Source organism: Vidua chalybeata, chromosome 1, assembly GCF_026979565.1.
Source record: "Vidua chalybeata isolate OUT-0048 chromosome 1, bVidCha1 merged haplotype, whole genome shotgun sequence".
NCBI lineage: Eukaryota > Metazoa > Chordata > Aves > Passeriformes > Viduidae > Vidua > Vidua chalybeata.
Genome location: NC_071530.1, coordinates 43441545 through 43467776, shown reverse-complemented (window position 1 = coordinate 43467776; position 26232 = coordinate 43441545). Strand labels below are relative to the sequence as shown.

The following is a 26232-nucleotide window of genomic DNA, read 5'->3' as shown; positions in this document are numbered from 1 at the left end:
AAATTGTAAATAGTTTTCTATGCTTTATAGTTTTGCTGTGTAAATAGTTTTGCACAGAAACATCTGATGATTACTTGCTTCAGCTCCTGACATCTCTGATCTGTAAAACATGTTTCTTTCTTCTAGGTTTCTCACTCAAGGAAGATCATACTGCCTATAATGTTCTCTTTATGGCTAACCAAAGCCAAGTCAGATTTCTGTTGTTCTTGAATTTCATTGAAAGTGGGGCTGTGCAATATCAAACATGAATCTTCTCTCTTTTTGATAATTACCATGTGTAATACAAAAAAATTCTATTCCATTCATATGTCTTTTTTGAGTCACAAGTTAATTAGCCAATGCATAATTCAGTGAATTAATTTTCAAGTTCTTAAAAATATGCATATTCTGCTGTACTTCCTTAAAGGTATATTTAGGTCTAGAATATCTTCACTGGACACATACAATTATAAAAGCACGTGTATTTCCTGCCATAACAAATGCAACCCATTAACAAAAAGATCTAGTCTAGTTCATCTGATTTTACCCTTTGGTCTTTTATGCTTCACATCATTAAAGTACATGCAGTTGTCTCCTCTTTGCAGTATTAAAAAATACTGCAAAGTCAACGAACTGTTCATGTTTTTAGAATTATTTTCCAGTATTAACATTCAAATAACGAAAAGAAGAGCAAGCAAGCATAGATTTCCTGTCAGTGTTTAAATTACATGAAATATTCTGTACTAATTTATAAAAGATTATATGTGGATCTCAGTGATTAAAGTAATTTAGATAAATTATATAGTGTGCTACTATCTGATCCAAACAGTCTTCTTCTTTTCATGATTTTTAGAGGAAAATATTAGGATTTCAGTTTTGTCCATAATATATGCTTCATATAAATGATGAGGGTTACTCTGGGAGAAAATCTTCCTTTGAATTTGCCAGCATAAAATAGAAGTATGTCTAGGGTAAACTTAGAGGACAGCAAAGTACATACTTGTAGTATAATGTATAACAGTGAGTGTTTGATTGAATGTTTTTAATTTCTTACACAGAGCGGCAGCATGACAACTGTGTTACAGTGCAGGAAATGGAAAAGACTGGTATGAGACAATCTGTGAGGGAGGAGACAATGAAGAACCACATTCTCTAGTAGTGCTGTTTTTTGGATGGAAGACTACTACTAGGATGACATTTTTTTCATCTCCTACTGCATACCAGACTGAAAAGTCCAGATGGCAATAATATTTTGCAAACTGCTTTATGTTGGTCCTATAATTGAACCAGTGTTTCCTTTCTAAGTTATTTCTTTTCTTTTCAAGAATAGTGCCCTTCCTGACTATGGCAGAGTATCTGACAGGTTCTAGCACTATAGAAATTGCTGTTGTATTCTGTTCTCAAATAACAGCAGCCTTCTGTATGGCAAACTACTCAATCCTCGTTCTTTTCACAAAAAAAAAAAACAAAAAAAACCCCAAAAAACTAGCAAGAATGAGAAAGTACAAATCTCTCTTGAGTGCTGCCCCTTTCTGAAGTCCTTTCAATTGTAACCTTTGTGATTTCACGCCATATGTGACCACTTCTCCCTGTGTCAAATGGGAGCCATCCAACAATCTCATCTTTTTCACAGCACCTCTGTAGTAATTTTCAGCTTTTTGTAGCCTATTCTGTGTTAGTACAACTCACATCTCAAAGCACCAGCTCGACCTGTGATTGCTTTTCAGACAAATGTTCTATCAAAATGAAATGTGTAGTTTCCAGAAGGTAAACAAAGTAACATCAGTGGCTGTCTGCTGGACACTTGCATGGACCTTTTATCCACACCAAGACCTACGCACTTTTCACATCAGCTCTGAATTGTGACTGAAAGCAACAAACTTGTGTTTGTGTAACAAAAATTGCACAATATTAGGAAAAGCATCCAAGCTGTTGTTCCTCAAACCATCCCTCTTTTGAAGTCCATTTGATACAAAAGGACCCACCTTTGTAACTTTTGCATTGCCAACTTTCCATTACATACTCTGAAAGATGGAATTGCCTGTACAGTAGCTCTGCAAGCCAGAGTGGTCTGATAAGATTGAATCAGGAGGTTAGTTTTTACAACTCAGTAGCATTACATGGCCAGTCTCTGGTTTTTTGGTGAAAAAAAAAAAATTAAGGAGCAGGTCCTCTCTTCTGTTTAACTACTCTTGGCATGCTCTGTGTTTTACAATCTAATGCAGTGTTGCTTTTGGTTCATGCCTTTGGTTTCACAGCTGATGCACTCAACAGGTAAGGTTTTCACATGAAATGAAGCTAACTATTATTCAACCACAACAGACTGCTCTGAACCACATCAGACACTGTGCCATGGCTCTTTCTCAGCCTTGGAATATAAATTCTCATATCATACCACCTGTGGGGCTATTTCTGGTCAGCAATATTGGTTGATAACTTGAGGGCAGAAAGAATGGATGGAATAGCACTGTGGTATTTTCAGGCAACATTTGATGAGAACCCAGAGAGAGCTGAGGGAATTTTTATTGTCACTCTCCAAGTGGGAATGGAATTACTCAGGGAAACTCAGCCAGAATAACAACAGTTCCTGAAGACTTTTTTTTTTTTTTTAATTTCAGCAAAAAAATGTGAAATGAAGGTACCCAGACAAATAATGAATACAGCACCCAGAAAAGGTGGCCTCCATGACAGATCACAGTCTTTTTTTAAAGCTGGGTAGTCAACACTTTTGGCCAAAGTCTCAAAAGAAAAAAAATATATTTAGTGACTGTAAATGAGCTGAGATTACACAGCTTGGTCTGCTTCAACCTCACAATCCTTACTCCTAAACAATACTGAGTTTTTCTCCCTGTCTAAGTACAACTTTAGCGTCTATTTCTGAGCATCTGCTTCTTTCTTTGTATTCAGAAAAGACACTACAATGCTTCCTAGCTCATGCTCGGCTGCCATCTGGAAATATCTCTGTTCACTGAACTGTTTTATCTGTATTCATCGTTGTTTCAAAGCTTTTTTCTCATTGTTTATTGATCCTATTAGCATATTTTTTCCAGCTGAAAACCATCAAACAATTACTATGTGGAGATTACTGTACTAAAGAAATTGTCTCCTTTTCTAGTGAATTGTAATACACTATTTGTCCTTGGGTGTGAAGCATTAGTTAGCTGGCAAATGGAGTCCCTACAATGTATTTTTCATCAGGTGATACAGTAATGGACATGGAGCTGGGTTTTATGGCCACTGATATAATTTTCAAGCTTCCCAACAGCTACTAACTCAAACTTTCTCTCTTGAGAGCAGAAATAATTAATCCAGGTTGTAAGTAAATACAATTTTAATTTGAAAAAAACACGGTTGGTCCTCCCCCTCATACACCTGTGAGTAGAAGCCCTGGAGGGGGTACAACTGCAGCATTTCTCCAACATTCCCATATTACATTTTAAAAAGCTTTTCAAGTGATGATCACATCAGGATTGTCAAATTCCCATCAGACATGAATCAGTTCCAGTTTCTTCACAAGAAAATGAAGGCAAGAGAAGAGGTGATTTGTTCATGGATTCTCAGGAGATGAATAAAAAAGGTGGGATTTCAAAGCCCACAGTTCTGGCTCTCAGTTCTCTCTCTCGTTATAAAGCCTGTGTTGTGGAAGCTGGTATATTCTTTATACCACATTTTTCCCTTTTAAACCTACCCATATTTTCACTTGCTGGGAACATGACTTGTTTTCAGTCCTTTGATGGCACCAGAGAGAGGCCAAAAAGTTGAGTGATATTTCAATAATGAGATATGTCCACTGCTTTATAGTTATTGTATAATACTCTGAATATGTTACTCATGATTACATCTCATCCATGCTGTATTTTTTAGCTTGGTTACTTTGACTGTCAAACTGGGTAACTGAATTAATTTTTACCCTCTAAACAATGATAACTTCATCCCCCTGAGCGGTTCCTCAGACTGTTTCCAGCTGATCTTGTGGGGTTTCTGTTTGTTGGTTTTGACTTTTACATATATATCTCCACACTGCTCGAGATACAGCTCTTTTGTTTTCTTTTGTATGGCTGAAGTACACCTAGAGTGTCTGTGAACAGTGATATTTTTATCACGTAGGAGATCCACTAATTGTGCTTTTGCAGAAGTTGTATGCAGAGCTCCCCTCATGTCCTCTCACTTTTTTCGAAGACTTTTCAACTCTATACAAATTATATTTCCTACCTGCCTCTTTTAAAATTTCTTTTTGCTTCTACATCCCATCTTTCATTTGTTTCATTGTGTTCTGTTCAGCAGGATGTATTTCAGAAATATTGCTGAGAGTAAAGTACAGCCAGATTAAAATCTAGTAGCGATATGCCTTATTGTCAAATGGCTTGTGTAAAAAATCCAGGGGCAAATCCCACAATCAGACCTATATTAACACAACTTCTTTCAAGACTAGCAACAATTTTTGCTTGGAGAAAGCGGTTTTAACTGTGGTCAGGCAATTTCCAAATTATCCTTCTTTTCTTTTATATTTTCCCCAAAGGACCTACTTCTCTTCACGGTTTCATAACCAGACAGACAGCTAAGGGGATATTTTTTTTGTGTAGTTTTGCTTGCTCTGCCATTGCTCCTTCAGATGTACCCTTGTTTATCCCACTAAATCATCCTAAGACACACAAGTCAAGAAAATGGATCATCTTGGTGCTAAGGAGGCCTGTTTCAGATGGCTGTAATATCCTAACTGGCAATACTCCCGGAAAATGAAGGGGCTCTTTTCTACTGCATATTAATTATTTTTACACAGAAGTGTAGCTTTTCCCATCATCTGTTGTGAATACATCTAAAAATACAATTCTTGCAGTTTAAATTATAAAATATTCTATTGTCAACAAGGTTTGAAATGCTTTACCTAACTTCTGCCACCAGGAAGAATTCCTTCTTCTCCCCTTCTTCTTGACTGCTGAGGTGAGAGCTTTCCAGGCAATAGAAACCAAGAAACATGGTGTGGGATTCTGGACTAAGACATTTTAGTTTCTTTAAGTCAGCTGGTCCAGACCTCTAAAAAGTATTGGTAGAAGATTTGAGGAAGTCATTTAGCAGGGTGGAACTCTGGAACACCAGGGTTTGAGATAGGTTTTTATTTAAGATCAGAAATTCTACAATTCTCACCAAGGCTCCCGAAGTTGCTGCAGCAGGGATGAAGTGCTGACCAAGTTGAAATTGAAGCTTCTGGGTGTTTCAGACACAGCTCTAGCACTACAAGCATTTTCAATACTAGGTAATTCCATTGTACAGTGAAGTTCAATGCACAGTCACAAAGCCAGGGAATCCCACTTTTGGTTTTCCTGAAGTCCAGTGAATCCAGGATATCCTGGCAAAGCACTGCAGTATCATCCCAACATTTTTTTTTTAAATGAAATCCTATTAATTCTATTACATACACACAAAAAGTAACCCTACAACAACTACTATCACTAGTGTTATCATTGGAGAGGATTGTTGTTAATAAATGATGAGGGTTCCAATGCCTACCACAATAAACTAAGAGTGGTAGAGTGATCAGTCCTGCACTACTTTTTTTTTTTTTTTTTTGCTAAGAACTAGAATGCAGTATATATTTTCAGTAGCTAACCCATACTTTCTCAGGATAGCACAGAGTGTCTTCCATACAGGTCTTTTCTGATTGACTTCTATCCTCCCCTGTTATCCTAGTCGCTGTCCATAAGATGTGCATCTATAATTTCACAACCCTTTTAATGCCAAAACCTGTCCAGAATAGTTCAGTGAAGAAGCATATGTTTCTACTGTGTCTGAAATTGGCTTATAACACATTACAGTAATGTCCCTTCAAGAAATAGCTGGTGGAAGACTCTAATTCTTTGTTCTGCTTTGTGGCTCTCCTAATCTCTGACATTAAATTACTCAGGCGAGATGTTTCATTTGAATATCTATGGTATAAATTACCACTGTTGTTCTTCCCTAGCATTTGCTTGACAAAATAATTACCAATAGAGTTTTTTGCAGCCTGTGCATTTGTAAGGCTGTGTAAGGTGGCAGCTGAGGGTTCAGCTTGTATGAATGTGCAATTGACCTTGTATGAAAATGGCACACAGAAGATTCTGAGCCATTGCATTTGGTTGTCGCTATGAAGCACCTGCTCTTTGTATTTCTGATTCAGTCAGTGTAATGGGCAGGATTTTATCTAAGATAATGTGATATCTTACTCTGGGAAGCAGAAGAACTGGAGAAGGGATGTAATACTGGAAGAGACTCTGCCTCAGGTTCCTCCATTACTTGATGCAGATGTGTGGACAGGGCTATAATCCAACTTTATTCCCATAGAGTGCTGGGCTAAATTACATTTTGGAGATGTTAGAACTGGCCTAACTCAGCTGCTGTGGAGAGCTACATGGAGTTATACTAACACTCCACTTGTGAGTGGCACTCACCAGTTGCTGGTACCTGTGAAGCCTCCTTAGCTTTTCTGATATATCTGCCACATAGGAAGGAATCCTTTAGACAAGGAAAATGAGAAAAGGAGAGAGGATGCAATGTACCTCAACATTGGCTCAAGTTCAGAGAGGCATCTTCTTAGCCAACACTCATGATTCATAGATTGTCCAGATACCTCATTGCTTTGCTGAATTAGGACTATCATTTGTCTACCTGTTTCTCAGGAAAAAGAAGTTTGGAAATTGTTGCATATATAGTTTCCCTGCTGTTCTGTTTTTTTAGACTGGGAGAGGGGAAAGTTTTCAAGAATGCTTTTCTTCCCTGCAGGTTTCATCATCTCCTGCTTATTTCTCAGCTGAAAGAATAATCTGTGAAATCAATTGGTTCCTGCAGGAATGATTATGCATCTCAGGATGATTTCAGGTGGGGAATAAATGAAAAGATCAGACACTTCTGAAAAAATAAATAGCTTGTAAAATTTCAGATGTCTTTGGCAAAAATACGTATGTGGCATCATAAAAAAGTATTTTCTGAGTGTAGCACTGCCTTCTAAGTTTTACCCAGAGCAAGAATTACAAATACAAACATAAAAATCATAGAATGCATAAACTTTTACAGTGAGACTTGAAGTGCTGAACACTGCAGAGGCAAAGGGTTTGACTACTCTGACAATATATATTTTTTAATGGAAGTTTCCTAGGTTGCAGCTGGTGTCTACTGCTTCTCCTCTACCCACTGTGTAGCTGTAGAGTCTGACTATCTCTCTACTCTCTCCCATCTGACAGCTGTAGGCAAGGACTCCTCAGGTCTTCTCTTTTTAAGTCTGGACAAAACAGGATCCTGACAGATATCCATCCCACCTACCCCAGTCTAGCCCAGGACTCTCTCTGTTCTAGATTATATTTAACTGATGCTAAAAATTCTCTGTGAGAACTAGTAGACTTTCTTTATTTCAAAGACTGAGCCTAAAGGTGAGAAACTTAATACTCTTTTAATAGTCTCTGTCAGCTATTGTATTAGAATGCCACCTCGGAGAAAGTAGAAGATTTCCATTTACTTCAGACTATTTCCATTCAATACCATAGAAAGTAGCTAAAATTTTGCTGCTGAATTTAGTGGGTCTAGGATTAATCATACATAGTACAGAAAGCTGATCTGGATGTGTTTTATATGTTTCTGAAAGGCTACCAGTGGGTGGCTTGAACTAGAACATTCTCAGATCTAATGCTCATTTGGATCAGGATGTTAGAGTCAAAGTTTAGGTGCTAAGCAAATGTAAATGCTGTGAATTTTGGCATAGATGTTGCTAGTTTGTCCTGATGTGCTACTGCTTATTCATTCTTCTCACAGAAATAAATGGTTTGGGCAATTCTGGGCTGTTAAATCAGCATTGTATCTTCACAATATATGGAAAGCCAAAAACTTTGGGAATTCCAGGTTTTGTATAGAAAACCCATGAAAAACACCAGCTGTGCACTGCTGATTTGTAGCAACCCTTTTGAGTGAATTTCTGTCCAAACAACATGCAAAAATCCTGGAAGAGTAGGCAAAGAAGGTTTGCCAAAGCTAGGTAAATTTGGACAAATGGTAAGTGGTTGTGGGTCAGTCTATCACCAGAGTTTGGATTGTGCTTCAAAATGAGCTTGAAAATAAATGGGGGGTAATATTTCTTCTAGGTGTGTAAATCTAGATTTTTGTATAAACTGAACATGGAGTTCAAGGGAAGAAATACTGTCTGATTTCCATATGAAAGACCATACACAACAGATAAAAGTAAGCCCTTAAAAATCAAGACACATTTTGTGCCCTACTCTCAAAATGCTAATACATGAAAAAGAAATGAAAGGTTGAAGTAAATTACTTTGAGTGTTTGGAAGAAAGCTTTTCTTCTTGTTGTCCTTCTTTGAAGGGTTGTAGTTTTTGTGTCCAGATCTGGACTTTCAAATTGTAAATACATGTGTAGATATATACAGTAATACATACAATGCAGTAATGTGGTACTGTTGAAATGATAGTATGGATCCCAGAGTCAAAAATATGATCCTTATTCTCTGTATCCTGGTGTTTCACCATATAGTTTTTTAAGAAGGTTTTTCTTTTTTCTGAAAACTACATGGAACGCTACCACTGGATGTTTTTAACTTTGTGGCAAGTTGCCAGTAATGATTAGTTATAGGCAAAGAAAAGGCTGGGAGGTTTTAGCATTTGGTAAGTGATGAGAGGATAGAAAATAACATTGGTGTGTCAGGGCAGAGACAGGGAATCATAGCCAGGACTAATGTTCTCAACTGCTCTTTATGTGAGACATCTTAATTACCCCCTTGCTTTCTGCATGATGAATTAACTATCCAGCCCACATCCTCCAGGAGAAGTCTGTGTGGTGACTAGGATGACTCTCTGCCCATAACTTAGCTCCCTTTGAGTTGATGACAACTCTCCCTGAAGCAATTTTGTAACACTGAGATTTTAGGTCTAATACCTGAAACTGGCAATTTTGGTTGGTCAGGAATAGTTATAGATATAGTGTGATACAGTTTGAGTTGGTGATTACAACAGCAGGCCTGGCACAAAGCTGTGGGAATTCTGAATTTGGGCAACAGCCTCTAGAGAGACTGGTTCTGAGGGAAGCATCTTGGGAGAAACCCTCCAGCAGGGTTCTTCCTAAGGAAGTCTATCGATATAAGTAGCCTGAAATAAATCTTTATCCTTCTTAAGAGTTTTGACTGTCTCTAAAAGCCTGATCTAAATGGAAGTCAGTACTGCTGATAGCACATTGCACAAGATGCCACCTGTTTTGTACTATGTCCATCTTGAAGGCTGCAAAGTGATGTTCTCTTAGGGATGTAGGAGTAGTGGTCTACTGTGCATGAATCTCAGCCTGATGTTGCTCACTTTTAAAGATGCTGCTTATTACCAAAAATAGTAACAGTGGTAATGATCAAAATTATAAATGTATAAAGTCCCTTTTCTGTTACAGTCATGATTTGCTGCCATCTGGATTTTGTCACCTGCAGCTTCTCATAAGAATCATGCATTTAACACTAAGCTTGTCCTCAAAATATTTTACCATTGATGTGTTTAATTAAGCCTGGCTGTATCTGCAGTACAGCCTTTACCCATGCAGTGTTTTGCACAAGGATTTTTTTTTTTTTTGCTTCCTGCAGCCATACATAGCCTGCAACCTTTCCTACATGGTATCTTCATTTATCTTTTATTTCTGAAGGTTTATGACTTAGTATTTTAAAGAGTCAGTTGGAGTGCTTGCTCATTTCTGAATTGGCTGTAACAGCTTTTGTTTCTCTTACTAAATTCTATTTAACAATTTGGAAGTTTCAGTTTCTGGCAGCAGTGAATTTAATTAATGTAAATACTTTGATACTTTCCCTTTAGAATTCTTTGTTTTAGTTGGAGCATATAGATGTTGTGTGGCAAAACCACTATGGTTTTGTCAGTGTGTGTTTTTAGCATAGTGTAGAACAAGGAGGTACACAAAGCTATGAAGGTGCATATTTCTCTGTAGAGAAGAGCTATTGAAGACTTTATTTTGAGCTCAACTATTTAGGGAAAAGAATTCCTCCTCACCTTCTCCATTTTTATCTCTATGTTAGGTTTTGTATTGTTACCTAACCTGTCAAGCTAGTTTTGTATTAGAATGAAGAAATGCACTAAAAGGATTGTCATGTCATTCTCCTAACATAGGAAAACAATGTTTAACCACAAAAATTCAAGCATCAAAGGGATCAAAAAGACAGATCAGAAAAAAAGTGTTATATGTTCTCACATTCATGGGCTTCTATTACTGTTCTTTTCTTCTAGTTCCCATGAACATTAATGTCAGAAGTAGGAGTTGCATGGATGGATAACACAGGCTATATTCCAACCCTATGGAAATTTTTTTTTTCTAAAGTGGTACTTGAGAGGATGCGGCTGTTAAGGATATTCCTGTTAGGAAGATGTGTAATGTTTATGACAGGAGGAAAAGGCTGTAAGTTTTTTTTCTGTAGGTATCAATATCAAATATTTCATTTTATTTTTGAGCTAGTATGGCCAAGAATTAATGTTCTGATGAAATATTTGCTGTATTTGTTATATCCCTAAAATGCTATTAAGCTGTCATAGATGACTACAGGATGTCACACAGCCTTTATATTTTACCCACTGGCTTTGGCTGTTTGGGTTTTTTTAATATAGCTTATACTCTTGAATGCTTTTACCTGTCATGGTTCAGAGCTTTGATTTTAAAAAATATTTAGGAGACTAGATGCCTTGACTTAAACTTTTTCAAACTACATTAACAGGAAATAGATCTTTATAAACGTCAGTTTTTTTCAACAAGGACTATTTTGAGTATAGCCTTTTAATATTTCAATACTTTTATCCTGTGGGAAACAGGCATACCAACGTATGTAATACAGTTCACTGTTAAGTTTGGAGAAAAACTTTAGTTTTCACTTTTAAATAATAATTTATGCAATCCATATTCTTTCTGGAAGATTTTTAAAGACATTTTAAATGCTATGTGCCATAGATAAAAATTTGGAGATTGTCACTGCTTCACTCAAATGTAAAAGGAAAAATTATACAGACCACTTTTTGTTTGTTCTTTTAATGTTTCAGCTTATTTCTCCATGTAAAAACAATCTGGAAAAATATTTTGTTAGAATGAAAGTTTTATTGGAATCACCTTTAAAACTTAGACAAGGACCCAGAGTTCTCATGGCCTTTTACCAAAGTCAGATTTGGGACTTTTGTATTTTGCCAGTCACCAAGCAGTAGCCAAAACTGGGGAGCATCTGTGTTTGCTTTTTCTTGCCAATCTTCTGTATTACTGCGGTAGTTAAGGAGAAAAATCTGAAATTGCAAGTGTAACTTACTCTCTGTCTCCAGAGAATTTTACCTTCTGTCCCCCATAAATCAATTTATAGTGACATGTCTTGCAGATGGTCTGTCAGCGGCCAAATATTTAGTGTAGCTGTCCATTTAGCAGACATTTAGGTTGCAGGATATAATGTCCAGTTTTGTTTGCTAGACATTCAAATAGTGGAACCACTGCTTTGATGTATGGTTGCATAATTTTATGGAAAGAGGGAGATCAGTGCCATTGCACTCAGACAAAATATCTCTGTCATTCCAGTTTTAGGGCTGTAGCCAGGTACACAGTGATGTTTAATTTCCCTGGTGTTTAGGAATTAGCACTGTGTATTTCCCTTCTAAGATTATTAACATAACACTGAGGAGGGACTCCCTTGCAAGCTGGGCTGTCAACAAAGGTAATACAGACTGTGACACAAGCTGGAAAGAAACAGCACTTATCACACAAAGAGGGAAAAGGAAAACAAAGTTAACTGCTATTGATCGCTATGGCACAGGCAGATGTTAAACGTACACAGCAGACAATTACAGCACAATTAGAATTATAGAGCTGGCTTCTCACCACAGTTAAAGGGAAACCGGGGCTGAGCAATGTGATAGGAAGGGGAACTGTTCTCTCCTTTTGTCTTGTGAAATGTTCCTTTTGCTGCTTCCATGGATTCTTTAGTTGGGTAATTCATTTGCCTTTAGTAGAGATGTTAATTCTGTGAGAAATTCCATGCTTAAGATGCAGAAAAAGGGTGGACTCTGAAAACTGGGAGAAAATATCAATGTCTCAGTTGCTATTAACTGTTGCAGGTCTTCTGAGTTCAGTATCCTTCTTCAGGCACCCTCCACAAATCTCTCTCTCCCAGTTTTTCAGGAGACTTTCTGGAAGAAGTAGAAAAGACCTGGATTGTACACCTGTGCTGGCTTCTCAAACCACTGCTCGGCTCCTTCCCAAATGAGCTCTGAAGACGGAAATCTAAACTCTTAATGAAGGTACTTAGCAGTACAGAACAGCCGTTTCTAACCACTACCTGAAGACATTTTTATCACTATATTCTGTTATGTGTAGAAATGTGTTTCATTATTTTTAGTACTGAAATATAACCTAATAGATCATCTTGTAACTTCTCATCCCCTTGTCAGTATCACCAGGCAGGATCTGGGTTGCTGACTGTGTGGGTGAAGGGAAGATGAATATTTTTTTCATAAAATTTTAAGACACTGTTGAACCTAGCGTTGAAAATTGAATGAAGATGAAAGAGTCTTGAGAGTGCTTCCTCCAAATTGTCCAACTGACTCCATACTTATGAAATATTGCTATTTGACAGCCAAAGAGTAGTTTCAAATAGTTATTGAACTTAACTCTTTCTTCATATGGTCCTTTTCTAGTTGAGGGTTACTGGAACTTTTCTGTATGAAAGGGCAAGAGCTGGAGTTAATGTAGACCAGAGTTTAAAATATACATATATACATACATACATACATATGTATACACACATGTGCAAGTGGACATATATGTACATACATGTGCAAGTGTACCTTCTAGGTTCCATGAGTAACATTTTCATGAAAAAAAAAAAAATTCACCTCCTTAAACTTGGCATGACCATACTCGCATAAGAAGTTGATGTTAATTAATGTGTGACTGTAGAAGGGGGTACTTCTGTAAGATGGACTGAGATGATCTCTAAACTAAATGTATATGTTAAATATGGCCTCAAAGTCCAAAGAATATGACTAAGGCTGCAATTTCTTCAGCTTTCTATGTTTCTTCAGTTTGGTGTGATGAAATTTTGCAAGGCTGGCTAATTTCATGCATCTTATCTGTTTTCTTCCACCTCTTCTTGCAAGGCCCTTGCAGAGAAATTTTCTTAATTGATTTTAAGGATATGCACTCTTCAGCCCTTGTTGCAAGGGCTGGTTTGTTTTCTGTCTATATGGACTACCAGTGGTTTTGCTTTTTCATGACTTCTGTGTTTGTCCTGATTGGCAGAATGCATTCCTTTGGTGTGTAATAGGAGTGAATAACTGTAAACTGAAGTCAATGAATGATTGTCCTACTCCCTAGGGTAAGCTGGAACCAAAATTACCTGTTTTATCTTTATATGTTCAGTCTTGTTCCTATGGGATACTGCTGAAAACTAATACATAGCTTTGGTTTCAATGGATTTGTTGAGTATGTTTGTTAAAATGAACATTGTTTCATATTCCCATGTTTTACATAAGAATATCTTTATTAATTTGATTTTCTTTAAAAAAATCAATTCTGTTTAATGAAATCTGAATTTCCTTTGGCATAGGGAATTTGAAATATGGGCAAAGTTTCATCAAGATAAATTAGAAACAGATATTCTCCCAAGCTGCAGATCTCCTTCTAATATTGAGACTGCATTAGATTGGTCCTGAGCTACACTGTGTATTTATGAAAAAATCTGTAGGTAGAGGTGGTGTAATATGTACTTTTACTTTAATAAATTTTCAGGGCTCTTATTTGGGCATAGGTGGGCATAGAGGTTTTTTTGCTGAGTTTAATGTGGGGGTTTTGTGGCATTATTTTGTTTCTTAGGATTTTGTGCTTTGGTGGTTTTGTGGTGGTGTTTCTTTTTTTGGGGGGGCAGGGAGTTTGTGTGGGTTTTTTTGTTATTTTGTTTTGTTATTTTATGGACAATTTCACATTCCTGGTATATCATTGAAGTTGAAATAATGAGGACCAGAAAACTCTGCTTATTTACTGCTCAGAGCAGTAATATTAATCTGAGAATCTGCATTATGACACACAGTGATGCAGTGGAAGCTCCATCTGCATTCAGCTTTCTTTAAAAGTTTATGAGGTTGTTCACTGAAATACTGCATCCTTGGAAAAAGAAGCAAATAAATAGATTTGTATGGTTAGCAGGTTTTGATTTTGCAGATAATCTGTCCCAGTCTTAAGTGAACAAAGGTAGAAAAATGAACTCTGGCAGCAACATCTATATCCACAAGACATTCCATGCAAGAGTTTGTAAAGGTCACAAAAGATTTTATGCCCAAGACCAAGTTATTCTTTCTGAAATGCTACTCTGTGTCTGGACTTGACTGACTGAAGAATAATTAAAAAAAAAAAAAAAAGTGAATTTACTTGCTATAATTATATGAAAGAAAAATCCTGCTCAAACTTTGATTTGTAAGATGATGACTCTTATGCAGGTATTCTACTTCTTAACAAGATTATATTCCCCCAAAGCCTGGAATGTGAATATGTCATTCAAATGGATCCTCTTGATTCAAAACAGAAAAGGGATGGTCCTGACATTTAATTTTTAACAAGAGCCATGTATCACATTCACATGGTGATAAACCCCTTTCACAAGCTCTCAGATGGTTGAATTATTTGAGTAGTTTTAAGATAGGAGTGCAAGTCTAGATCCTGATATGAGGATACCAACTTAAACACTTTGGGGATTTCCTGAGGAAAACCAAACACTCCTGTCTGAAGGAATTATAGGGGCTGAAATGCTTTACCCTTGAGATTTTGCACTGCAATTAATCAACAGCATGGGTATATCTCCTCTGCTTTTGTGATGATGAGCCTTGACAGGTAAGACTTCTGTGGACAGAAAAATTTCACTTCTGTACAGTCAGTCTGTCACATTTTGAAGAGCACAAACTTAATTTTTAAAACAAACATCTGGAAATAGAAATGTAGTTTAGAAGAAATAGAAATATAAGGTCAGAGGCAACAACCTTCCCCTAGCAGTCTATTCTGAGAGCCCAAAATTTTTCAAATATTGAGTTCACTCTGACAAGAAAAGCTCCAGATGAATTTTCTGATAAGGTTTTGGGAGGTAGAGACCACACTAATGTGATTCATTGCTTGATCCAGAGTGGCTGGCAAGCTGAGGGTGAAAGTTCATTCTTCTGTAAGTCAGTGTGGAATATGTGGTTTGTAAGGTGACTGGGGCACTCTGCCAAGGCTTTCCTTGGTAGGGGTTAATATCAGTTAATTACTATTAGAGGGCTACATGAAATAATTTCTTAAATGCCTGGAAGTGAAGCTGTGGTTCCCATGAGTCAATGTTACATATGAAGCTTGAGCAGCATCATAGTCCTCTGCCAGAGGGAGGTAGAGTTGCAGGGAGATGAGAATTATTGAAAATAAGAATAGAGGATGTGTTTGTAACAGGATTTGTTTGTAACAATGGCTATGAAGAGCAAATGAGGTTTAGTACTTACATGGGACTGTGCTAAATGTTTGATTTGCTGATGGTCAGAAAAAGATTAGAGTTGCACTAGACAGGAATGAAGACTATTTTCATGTTGTTCTATGAGATTCAGCAGTGAAGACAAGACTGGCATTTCCAGGAGAAAGTGTTGTATCCCCATTATGGTGGTCACTGCTCAAATTAGTTCTGTTCATGGAAAAGGTTTGTGTTTGAAGAAGGAACTGGCAAAACAACCAGCTTACATGGACCTTGTGTGAGTGGTAAGGATGGAAATGCCACCCATCATGCTAAGTTTGTCCAATGCTTTAAGATACAGCAATGAACTTGTAGCTTCTTTTTTCCTCTAAGATGTTCCATGGGACTGCTAATAGGAAAAAGTGAGCACCATCTTTTATATCATTCCAATGAGATAACTGGGCATATCAGGTATAAATTTGGTAATTTTTGTGTCCTAGAAATAATTTATTACACAAGAGTCCAGATATCTGAGAATGGCTGCTAGAAATTTCCAGAACCACAGATCTATCAGATATACTGCCTAAACCAAATGCTTGTGTCACATTTTACTTCAGAACAATTAAAAAGAAATGTTTTATATGTGTATAGGGACTTATGGCAAGATATAGAAGGAACATCGCAGGTGGCTGTTTGATGCTTGCTTACTGAGACAAATTAAGTTTTCACTCACTTTAAAATGATCAGGGATTTGGGGGTATCAAGTAAAAGTACTTTGGACCTTAAAATGATGTGATGCAACTTATTCCTTGCAAGAAAAAGAACCAACAAAGCACTTCCAAATAGATGCTGACTGCTGGTGGGGACTTTGGGAAAAAATGCAGCTCATCACTGCTCAGCCTTTGTCTTCTTGATTTTAGTGAGTAATTAAGTTGGAGAGGCCCTTTTAGTGATCTGAGCTACACATGAGAGATTCATAGCCCAAAATTCAATAGTGTGTGCTCTCCTGCTTCCTGACTAATCCTGTAAGGTACTGTGGGTTGAATAGATGATCTAATAAGAGAACATAACTGCAGTCAGCTAACTCTCCTATAAAAATTAATAATGAAAGCTCACTGAAATAAAGAGAAAGAAACTCATTTATGAAGGAATAATAAAATAAAACAGCTAATGTGGAAAGTTGCCTGTTGGAAAATCAGATTTTATAAGCAATTGTGTGAAGTATAAAGTGTGTGTGCTGGGCTGCATGCGCCTGTGATTGCTGAGTTTCTCATGACTGCTCCACATTGACAGCCTGAGAAGATGGCTTTATGCAGCACATCATTCAGAAAGTTTGAATATAGGAACATTTATAAGCATCTGAGATGCTTCCTCACTGTCCAAGGAAGTTTGCAAAAGAAATTATTACCACATACATACAAAGTATAAACTCTCCTTCTATAGTAGGAAAGGAAAGGTAGATGTAGAATTGCAGAAGCTGGCTTATTGGGTCAGTTACTAAATTGTTCCTCTATAACTTTACACACAGTGAAAAATTTTCAGTCTTCTGTGGGGAAAAGGTACATATAGAAGATACTTTGCAAGCTATGGAACTGACCAAATATATCTATGCCACTCTGGAAATATTTGCAGCCATATATCACTTCTTCACAAAACTTCCACCAATCCTTCCCCTTTGTGTGAAGTGGAAACATCACTTCTACCCCAGCACTTTCTCCTTACTCCAGGACTTAATCCTTTATGCTTTCTCCAGATCTTCTCTCCTACTCCTCTCAGACCCCTAATGCTGTTTCAAGCCAGTACAGAAACAAAAGAAAAAAAATTAATTAAATACAAGTTGCAGGTCATTCCTCACTGCAGCTTCTTTACCTTCTGCTTTGGCAGCAGCATGATGCTGCTCTCCAGCAGCTGGCAGTTTACCATACTGCAGCTCTGCAAAATAAATCAGGGGCCAAGTCTGATCAGCTGCTTTTAAAAAGTTAGGAATTTATTTCCCTGGAAGGAATTTCAGCTAGTCTTGTAGGACTGCCTTGTACCAAGATGCGCCAAGGCATTATGAACTTGGCAACTTCCTAGTAGCAAATTCAACTTATGATATTTTGTTTTGGTGAAGGAGACTGGAAATTTTTGCAGGAAGTTTGCATCTGCAGTCACCCTTCTGGGGTGCATTATAACTTACATGTCCCTTCCACATACCTGTATCTCTTCGGTCCTGTGTTCTCAGTGCATCTGGACCAAGTGCTCTTGCTCTTCCTGGGGAAAATCATGCAGCAAGTAGCTTCCTGAGTTGTGAGGATACCTGGGCAAAATATCAGAGCCTTCTCTCATAATAACTCAGTTTGGGCCACATCTTTAGTGAGGAACAATGACAGAATGAAAACATTTCGCCTAATTCACACTTAAAATCAATTTGGCAAGTATGTCTCCGTTACAGTCATGTGTAACAAAAAAACTGAGTGTGGAGGCATCACTGAAATATTGCTGATTTCTTATTTTAGACTTCAAGGCTTAGGGTAAGGTTTTCCACTATTTTTGAAGTGTCCAACACACAGGAAATTGGATTTGAATATGACAATAAGATCCCCAATGGTACATAAAGAGACACTAGGAAGGCAGAGGGTGGTTCATTTGCTGGGCCAGAAGTCAGTCCTACAGCTATCACCTTTGAAGCAAATTCTCTGCTGTAGTCTCTCTTCTCCCATCAGCTGGATGAAAACCTGTAACTCTGAATACCAAGAAACAGAGAGAAAATAGAAGAATCCTTTGTGGCTGTTGGCCATACTCAGTTCTAGTCATCTGTAGGATGTATTTTTATCCAAAATGGCATCAGACAAGGTCCAGCTTAGTATAATCACATTCTATATGGTAAGGATCAGTTACAGAAATCCAGTCTCTTATGTTTTCAAAACTACAGTGGAGGAGTAATAGGTTCATAATGTTTTGACTCCTGACATTGTTCATATTCAGATTATGGAATATCCCTATGACTTATTTTGCAACTATTTTTTTCTGAAACCCATCCTGTTCAGAAGCAGATTGCTATGCCAGGAAACAGCAGTGTTGGTGTCCCAGAAGGTTTGTAATTTTGTGTGCTTCTTATGGGAGGAGCCCTGATTCATCACTTGCCACCAACCTGGAGCAATTTTTCATCTGATTCCTGGGTTCTATTGGTTTTCCACACAATGGGCAAAACTAATTTTTATTTTAGCTCCAGGGTGTCTGTGAAGGTTTGATTTGGGTTAATTAGGAACAATATATTAACTTCAGCATTCAGAATTGGAGTACTTTGCTAGGTGTCATGTGCCTGCCAAGGCTCATTCTTTTTCTGTCAGAAGAGTCTTTTAGCCAATTGCTTTGTTAAAGGATGAGATTGGAAGGCAGTAGACTTGTTTGTGGTGCAAATGCTCAGTCCTCTAGAAGCCAATCAGCCAATCAGGTCACAGGCAGCTATTTGCTTTCTACAGTCCATCACAGTTTAAACAGGGTTTGAACCAGCACTGTTACTCGGAAGGGCTTTTATGTCATGGGCAGATTCTGCTCTTTCCTTTTACTGAAGAAACTGAGAAGTCTTCAGCCTGTGGCAGCTATTTTTCTCACAGATGTTAACATCCATCTTGTAGTGATATCCTTCTAGGATTTTATTTTATTTTACTAGAAGATTTTACAATCCTATGGGTTGTTTTTGTTTTGTTTGGGGTTTTGTTTTGTTTTGTTTTGTTTTGTTTTGTTTTTAAATTGCAGAATAATTACATTTGTGTGTGCAAAGGGCAAAGCTGAACTTGACTGTCTATTGCATCTGGTCTTAAACAGCAAAGGCAGCGCTGCCATGAACACCTTTGGCACAGTATTAGTTGCCAATCCCAAGACCATTGGGTAGAGAGACTACACTCCTCCTCTACTTCTGTGTGCCCCTGAAAGTCCTTAATACATGTGTTTTCCTTCTTGGTTTATATTAAGATCTGTAACATGAATCACAACACAGTCCTGGTGCCTGTATTATACTCCTACTGCACACACCTACAACTATCTCACCACAAACCAGCTCACAAATTACAGCCTCTCTCTGCTACTTTGTGATACTGATCCTGGTATTAGAATGCTGACTTATTAGCAGACTCCTCTTCTCTCTAATCCACTAACAGCAACCACACTAATAAGCGCATTGCCTGAGGTCTGACTGAACACAGTCAACTCTTCTACTGAATTCAGGGAGGGCAGGAGAAGGTTTAAGGTTGATAAGAAATTAATTTCCTTGGAAAAAAATCAACCATGAAAGATTTTCTTTCTTTTAATTAAATAATGGGTCTTAGGCAGAGACTGTTAAATCATGCTGTTTGACTTGTTTATTTATTGTCACTTCTCTTGATATTTCCCTAAAGACATGCTGTCTGGGGAGAAAAACATGTTCAGTTCATCATCACTGTCTTCCTGTGTGGTAAGGGAAAACAGTCATATTGTATCATCAAAAATAGCATTGCCTGACAACCTTTAAAAATATACATCACACATCACTAGCTATTTTAAATATCTGGCTAAAGGAAGAAAACCTCTCCAACACATCTCAGTTATGAAGTATTGACACATTATCATTTTACATGAAAAAAACAGAGCCTCATTAGCAGAAACTTAAAATGAAGTTACTAAGCATTTTTAGCCATTTTGAACAATAGAATAGGAAGATACATTAGACTACTTAGATACTCTGAGGAGGTAGATTTGGGAAATGCCCACAGAGAAATTATGTGAATCGATACACTGGGTACTCACTCCATCCCCTAGAGAATATTGCCCAGTTATTATATAAGCTCAAAGCTTCCATTAATGACTCAAGATCAGACTGTAACACTAAGCAAAAATCAGTGCTGAAGGGAAACCATACAAATAATGGGTTACAATTCTGGGCCCCAGCATCATTCTGAAGCGCTCTCCTCTAGTCCAGGATAGTTATTTAGCATTTGCACAGAAATGAATTGTAAAAATTGTGCCAGCTCTTGAGGGCAGATTTTGCTTGCTTCAAACTTGTCTGGATTATGGAGCTAGTAGAAGTTTCAGCAGGCAGGATAGCAGTAGGGAATTGAACATTCCTTTTCCTTCCTCTATTCACTCTTCAGAGAACTGACCAAGTTGTGGAGTATGAAAATGTGCTGCACCTTTTCATCAACCACACTAATATCATTTCCATCTCAGGCAGTACAGGACTGTCTGCAGGTCACAGTACTATTACTGGGGGCAACACCTCAATTACTATCTTTTGCTCAACAAGAAGACCCAAAGTGCACTTTAGTCGTGGAAAGGGATCAATTTAAGCACTTCTGTGTTTCCTTTTGAAAAATCTTAAATTTACTGCATTCATTCTTTGCATATCCTTACTTCTAATTTTTGCTCTGATAGGGTAGTGATGAGGTCACCAGCAGTCTGATATTTGTTAACAGGGCAGGGGCATATTCCCTGTGGGCTCTGAGTTCAATTTTACCATCAGTTCCAGGAATGCTTAAAATGTCCCTCAGTGAGGATCTGACATCAGGGATCTTCTGAGGGTGTCCATCTTATCTGCATTGCTCAGAAGACTGAAACATGTTAACAGAAATGTGCCATGGAGTAAGAAATGTAGAGCTTTCACTCTTCTGAACTTTTATTCTCCGTTAAGATTAGTATTTTATCTGTATATTGCCTACTTTTTCTTCAGTTAAACAAAAATATATCTTGTTGATGCTATGTTTACCAGCAGACACATAACGTATGCAGAGTGATTTCTGGTCATCTTGCAACTGCATAGTATGGAATAGTAGAGCTTTTTCAGAGTTCATGACAATAAATTTCTTTTCTGTAGACACTGTAGTCTCTAAAACCCAGATAAGCCCTACACTGTGAATTGGGAAGTTCTGCTATTATTCGTGATGCTTTTGACTTACTGTGAGACCTTGAATCCTCTATGTTACCTTCCCAGATACTTTTTGTCTGTGTCTCTGAAACCTTTGGAACACAAATTGTCCTTAGAAATAAGAAAAAAATTATTAAAAAAGCAAATCTATGTATGTGACAGCTTTGCATTTGCAAGTAATGACATGATGTTGCTTTTTTTCTCATCTTTGAAGTTAATCTGTGGAAGTGAAATAAATAGAATTTACCCTGTATACATTACAGAATATAGGAAAGCCCTCTGAGTTGCATAGCTCCATCCTGGAATTACAATAAGCATTTGTGATGTTGTCATGCCAGTGAATATTGTGAGAGTTTAACGATCTGGTTGACATCAGGTGATTTAAAATTAATGTTCTAAGTAACTTGACTAAACCTTAATAATTTACCAATGAAACAGCCATTTTTCCTTTGGGAATGGCTAAGAAAAGGAGCTTCCTGTTTCAAAAACTGAAATTCCAAAGTAATTGAAACTTTGCATCGTTGTAGAATTAAGAAAAGCATTGTCAATTTGAGAGAAAACATATTCTCTGTGCTTATTCATCCTCCTCTCTGTTTCTGGGAAGTGAAAATTTGCTGTTGTGTCCTGTTGATTTTTGGAGAGCATGCAGCAGAGGTTCACTGTCAGCATGAAAAAGTTTAATAGTGAATAGTAAAACAGCATAACCTAATCATGCTTTACTACTGCTTTGTGTCTCTAGATTTGTTTTCTGGACAGACTCAAAAAGTGCTGATTTTGTGCCAAAGAGCTGATGTGAAAGGTTTTCCACTTGCTAACGGTATCCTACATTTTCTTTCTGTTTGCAGAACTGTGTGATGAGTTTACAGGAGGGTTAAGACCTCCCCAGCAGAACTGGCATAAATTATTCCTTTATAGTAGTACTGGAACGCTGCTGCATGTGAACCCTCCAGATAAATGTTGTAGTATCTCAGAACATCTATTTCCCCACAGAAGGAGAAACATAATGGTTGTGAGAAAGGGGATATGTACTATGAAGTGTTCTGCACACAGAGGTCACCATCCTGAGGTAGCTGTGCCACTGCTGCTCACTTTCACCAGTTAGGCATGCCCCGGGACAATAATAATGTGCAATCAGGGCAGAGCTGTGGGTGTGACAATACCAGTGTGTAAGTCCAGCCAGGAAGAGCTAGCAGATCATTATCTAATGTCATGCGAGGAGATGGGAGACTTGTTACTTCTTCACCAGAAATTTGTCTCTGTGTTGAGTCCTTGTATAGCAACCTTTTCTAGGGTTAAAATTAAGACATGAGGGTTTTCTACTTAGATTTCTGTAGCTCTGAGAATGGGAATTGCTTTATACACTCTGGTCTGAGCGTTATGAATAAGTAAATACTTTGGTTAGTGCTGAAAAAGAAATGTGAAAGTGAGGATGTTTCAGAGTTACCCTGGGGGTCTCTATTCCAGCTCCCATCTGCAGAGTGCATGTTTAAAAGCTCTGTGAGAGCGTGGCAGACACCCGTCCATTCTGACAGCTACAGACAGACCACGGCACATGGTCTCAGCTTTGTTCTTTATACTCTGTTGTGTGTTTTCTTACATTAGTACTTGGTCACATCTTTATTTCTTGGGGAATGTTCTTCCAGATTCCATGTTAGAATGTAAGTATCCTTTTTGCTTGCAGATGACGTGCCTATTGATATGGAGAATGAAAAAGACAATAAATGCACCATCTGGGCAACTGGGAGACTGTGAAGACAAAAGTGTGATACATTTTGAGTTCCTGAAGGGTAATAGTGGTTTGGGTGATTTCTCAATGGCAAGTTGTTTTCGTTTTCTTTCCTGTTGTTACCCTTGTTTGAGAAATTGTGAGGCTTAAAGTATTACTGCCTAAAGTTTTTCAGAAATGCAGAAAGTTGTCCAAGTGTTCCTGCTGAAAACTCAGACTGAAGGGAGTAAACTCTTCCCTTGCTATGCTGTAACTGGTAAATAAAATAAATACAGACCTGTCACCTTTCCAAGTGCTTGGGTTAAGGGTTAGTCATCCTCTGCCCCCAGATTTACACAGCAATTTCTTGTTGTCATGCTTCAGAAGTGAAGGAATTTCTGAAGCAGCATACCTCAACAGAAAAGAATACTTCAGCTGAAAAAAAAAAAGTGTTTGGGTGGCAGTTCATTTGGGTTATGAACTACTTGTGGATAATGAATTAATCTTTCTCTAATAATCAATTTGTGCAACATCCAGGGGAAAAAAAAAAAAGAAGACTGTGGATACCTTCTAACTGTTTTGCCATTTTCCAAGAAATGCTTCTGGCAAGATATCAACAGGAATTAATAAACATTTATAAAACTTGAAAGCAACAGCTAAAAGTGTTTGATTCAGAGGTGGTAAGTACTTGCCTGCTGCCACCCTAACTGGGTGCTCTCCAAGCACAGGCAGGCTGTACAGAGCAGAGAGCCCCCTTCGATGGAAAGCTGTGAGGGACAGCTTTGGCAGGAGTATGGAAGGCTCACCTTTCACAACGTGCTGTGTAACACTGATATAAAATGGCTCCTGTTAGCAGGCCATCAGGCAGGAAGGAAGATCAAAAAGCACGTCTGGCAATGTGACTGATGGGCAGTACACTGGAGATGAAAGACCCTGCAACTCCACTCTCTTGGGAAGAGTCACTGAAAAGAAAGCAAAAGATGGATGGCCTGGGGAGGAGAGCTCCAGCAAAGGTAGGAATGTGCTGCCTTCTGATTTCACACAGCTGTGAGCAGAGCCTGGGATCTCCTGCGTAAACTGCTCATGTTAGTTGTTGGTCAAACTGGAATCCGGAGGGTTCTTAGAGCCGGGGTTGGACATGGTCAGACAAAGTGGGGACTGCATCACAGATGTGGCTGGTGTGGTGAATGCGCTCTTTCCCTCTCATGGACAGAGGGCATGTTCCAGCTGAGGGGTAAATCCTGGATGAATCAGGACAGACAGTGGTCTGGGCTGTTGAACAGTTGTAGCAAACTGTGTTTGAATATTTGCAATTGTAAAAACACCAAATGGTTGATCATCTGATTCTGTAAGGCCTGTCATGGCTCTTACTGAGACCTCTGTCCTGTTGCCCTTGCAGTGAGGAAGAGTGGACTTTAGAGTGCTGGGAGGGAGGCCAAGGTGGAGTCAAGAATAAAAACTTACCCAAACAGGAGCAGAAGAAGAGATGATGGCTGCAGTATCTTCATACTGCTGTTATCCTGGCCCCTTTTATGTCTTCCTGGTGACCCATATTTATTTCTGTCTGTAGCTTGGGCAAATACTTCACTTATTAATTCCCCTCCTTGAACTTCTCTAGTTCTCAACATTCACAAATAGCAGGATTTTTTATTTAGCCTCTCAGTATCAGTGTTACCAACTCTTCCAATGAGTCTGACGTATAAAGATTTTATAGTGGTTACTGTCAGCATGCAGAAATGCCAGATACTCCCTAAAGGACAAGGACCTGAGGGTACTTCCTTCCTAGGGTAGCAGGACAGGAGGGTCCATCCTCCCATGCCAGAAGTGAGGCAGCCCCAGCCCTGGGCATCAGGGATGGGATGGGATGGGATGGGATGGGATGGGATGGGATGGGATGGGATGGGATGGGATGGGATGGGATGGGATGGGATGGGATGGGATGGGATGGGATGTGGGCCCAGCTCAGTGGGGGCCTTGACCAGCCAGAGCTCTGGAATGCCAAATACCAGCTCTGCTGCTTCACTGCTGGGGCAGGGTCTGATAGTCCTGGGCATGCTGGGCAGTGGTCACAGTGAGACAGAGACAGCCAAGGCTGGTGATGGCCTCAGGCCCTGGCTGTTACAGTGGGTGGCCTCCAAGAACCCAGAAAAACTTCAGCAGCTGATGTGAGTGTGTCTAGAGAATGGCATACGAGAAATAACAGGCTCGTTCCTAGCTAATGATGACCCTTGAGGACAGTGTGTGGATAACAGATGATTCAGGATTCCCTCCAGTAAGCAAGTGCAAATCTTTGGACAGCAGCTGCTGAACCCACTTATTCATCACTGATGTATTTGCTATGGGAAATAAACACTGTGCCTAGGTAGGAGTCAGTAAATAGAATCAATAGTGTTCAGTAGTTACTGCATGTCGTAAGCTACATTTTAATGGGAACCTTCCTGGAGAACACTTTTTTTGGAGCTAAGCCAATTTTCTGCTCAGGCACAGGAAAGTAATTATTTTTCTAATTGGCTTCAGCAATACAGCAGATGCATACAAAAGATAGTTAATAAAATTATAAAATATGTCATTAATAATTATTTTGATTGTCCTGAATATTGTCTAGATAGGAAAATAAACCCAAGCCTAAGGCTAGTGAAACAGAGCTGGAAGAGTTTATAGCCAAGGGGGTGAGGAAAGAGACAAACAGAAAAGTGGAAGCCCAGATGATGTGCCAGAGGTAAGATTCATGAAGAGAGGCAGGACACACACACAGAGAAGATAAAAAAGAATCCTAGAAAGGACAAACCCATGAATTTCTGATTTTTTTCAGTCTTCCTGCATAGACCATCAGAACTGTTCTGAGGCAGAGCTGTGCACAAGCCCTTTCCATTTGGTCATGAATTAAAACTTCAGCTAACATTTTTGATTTAAGCAAGGTATTATATAAAAATTATTTTAGAATGTCTTCCCAGGTAACAGTTCAGGTCAGTCAGGGTAAATTCTTGGAAATATTTTGTTAACTTGAAAAAAAAGTTGAAAAGGGACACAACAGGAGATAGCTTGTTCTCATTAAAACTCAGGTATAAATCACAGTGCCCTTGAAGTTCTTCTCATTACCTTTAACCTCCATCTTCAGCAAATATGCAGAAAAATATCAGCTCAGCAGTGTTAGTCACAGTACAAAAGAAAACCTTTCTGTAGAAAATCTAAGGATTCCTCAACCCTTTTATTTATGACGC

General features: G+C 38.4%; 1 long non-coding RNA gene across 1 annotated transcript in view; it reads left to right on the top strand.

Annotated features, from left to right (window-relative positions):
- Nucleotides 1-23605, top strand: part of LOC128793035 (uncharacterized) — a 30646-nt gene extending 7041 nt beyond the window's left edge. Inside the window, exons 3-5 of the long non-coding RNA XR_008432642.1 lie at nucleotides 6736-6831; nucleotides 12135-12261; nucleotides 22988-23605. This is a non-coding gene — a long non-coding RNA (uncharacterized LOC128793035). The remainder of the gene's footprint in view (nucleotides 1-6735; nucleotides 6832-12134; nucleotides 12262-22987) is intronic.
- Nucleotides 23606-26232: the final 2627 nt, after the last annotated feature.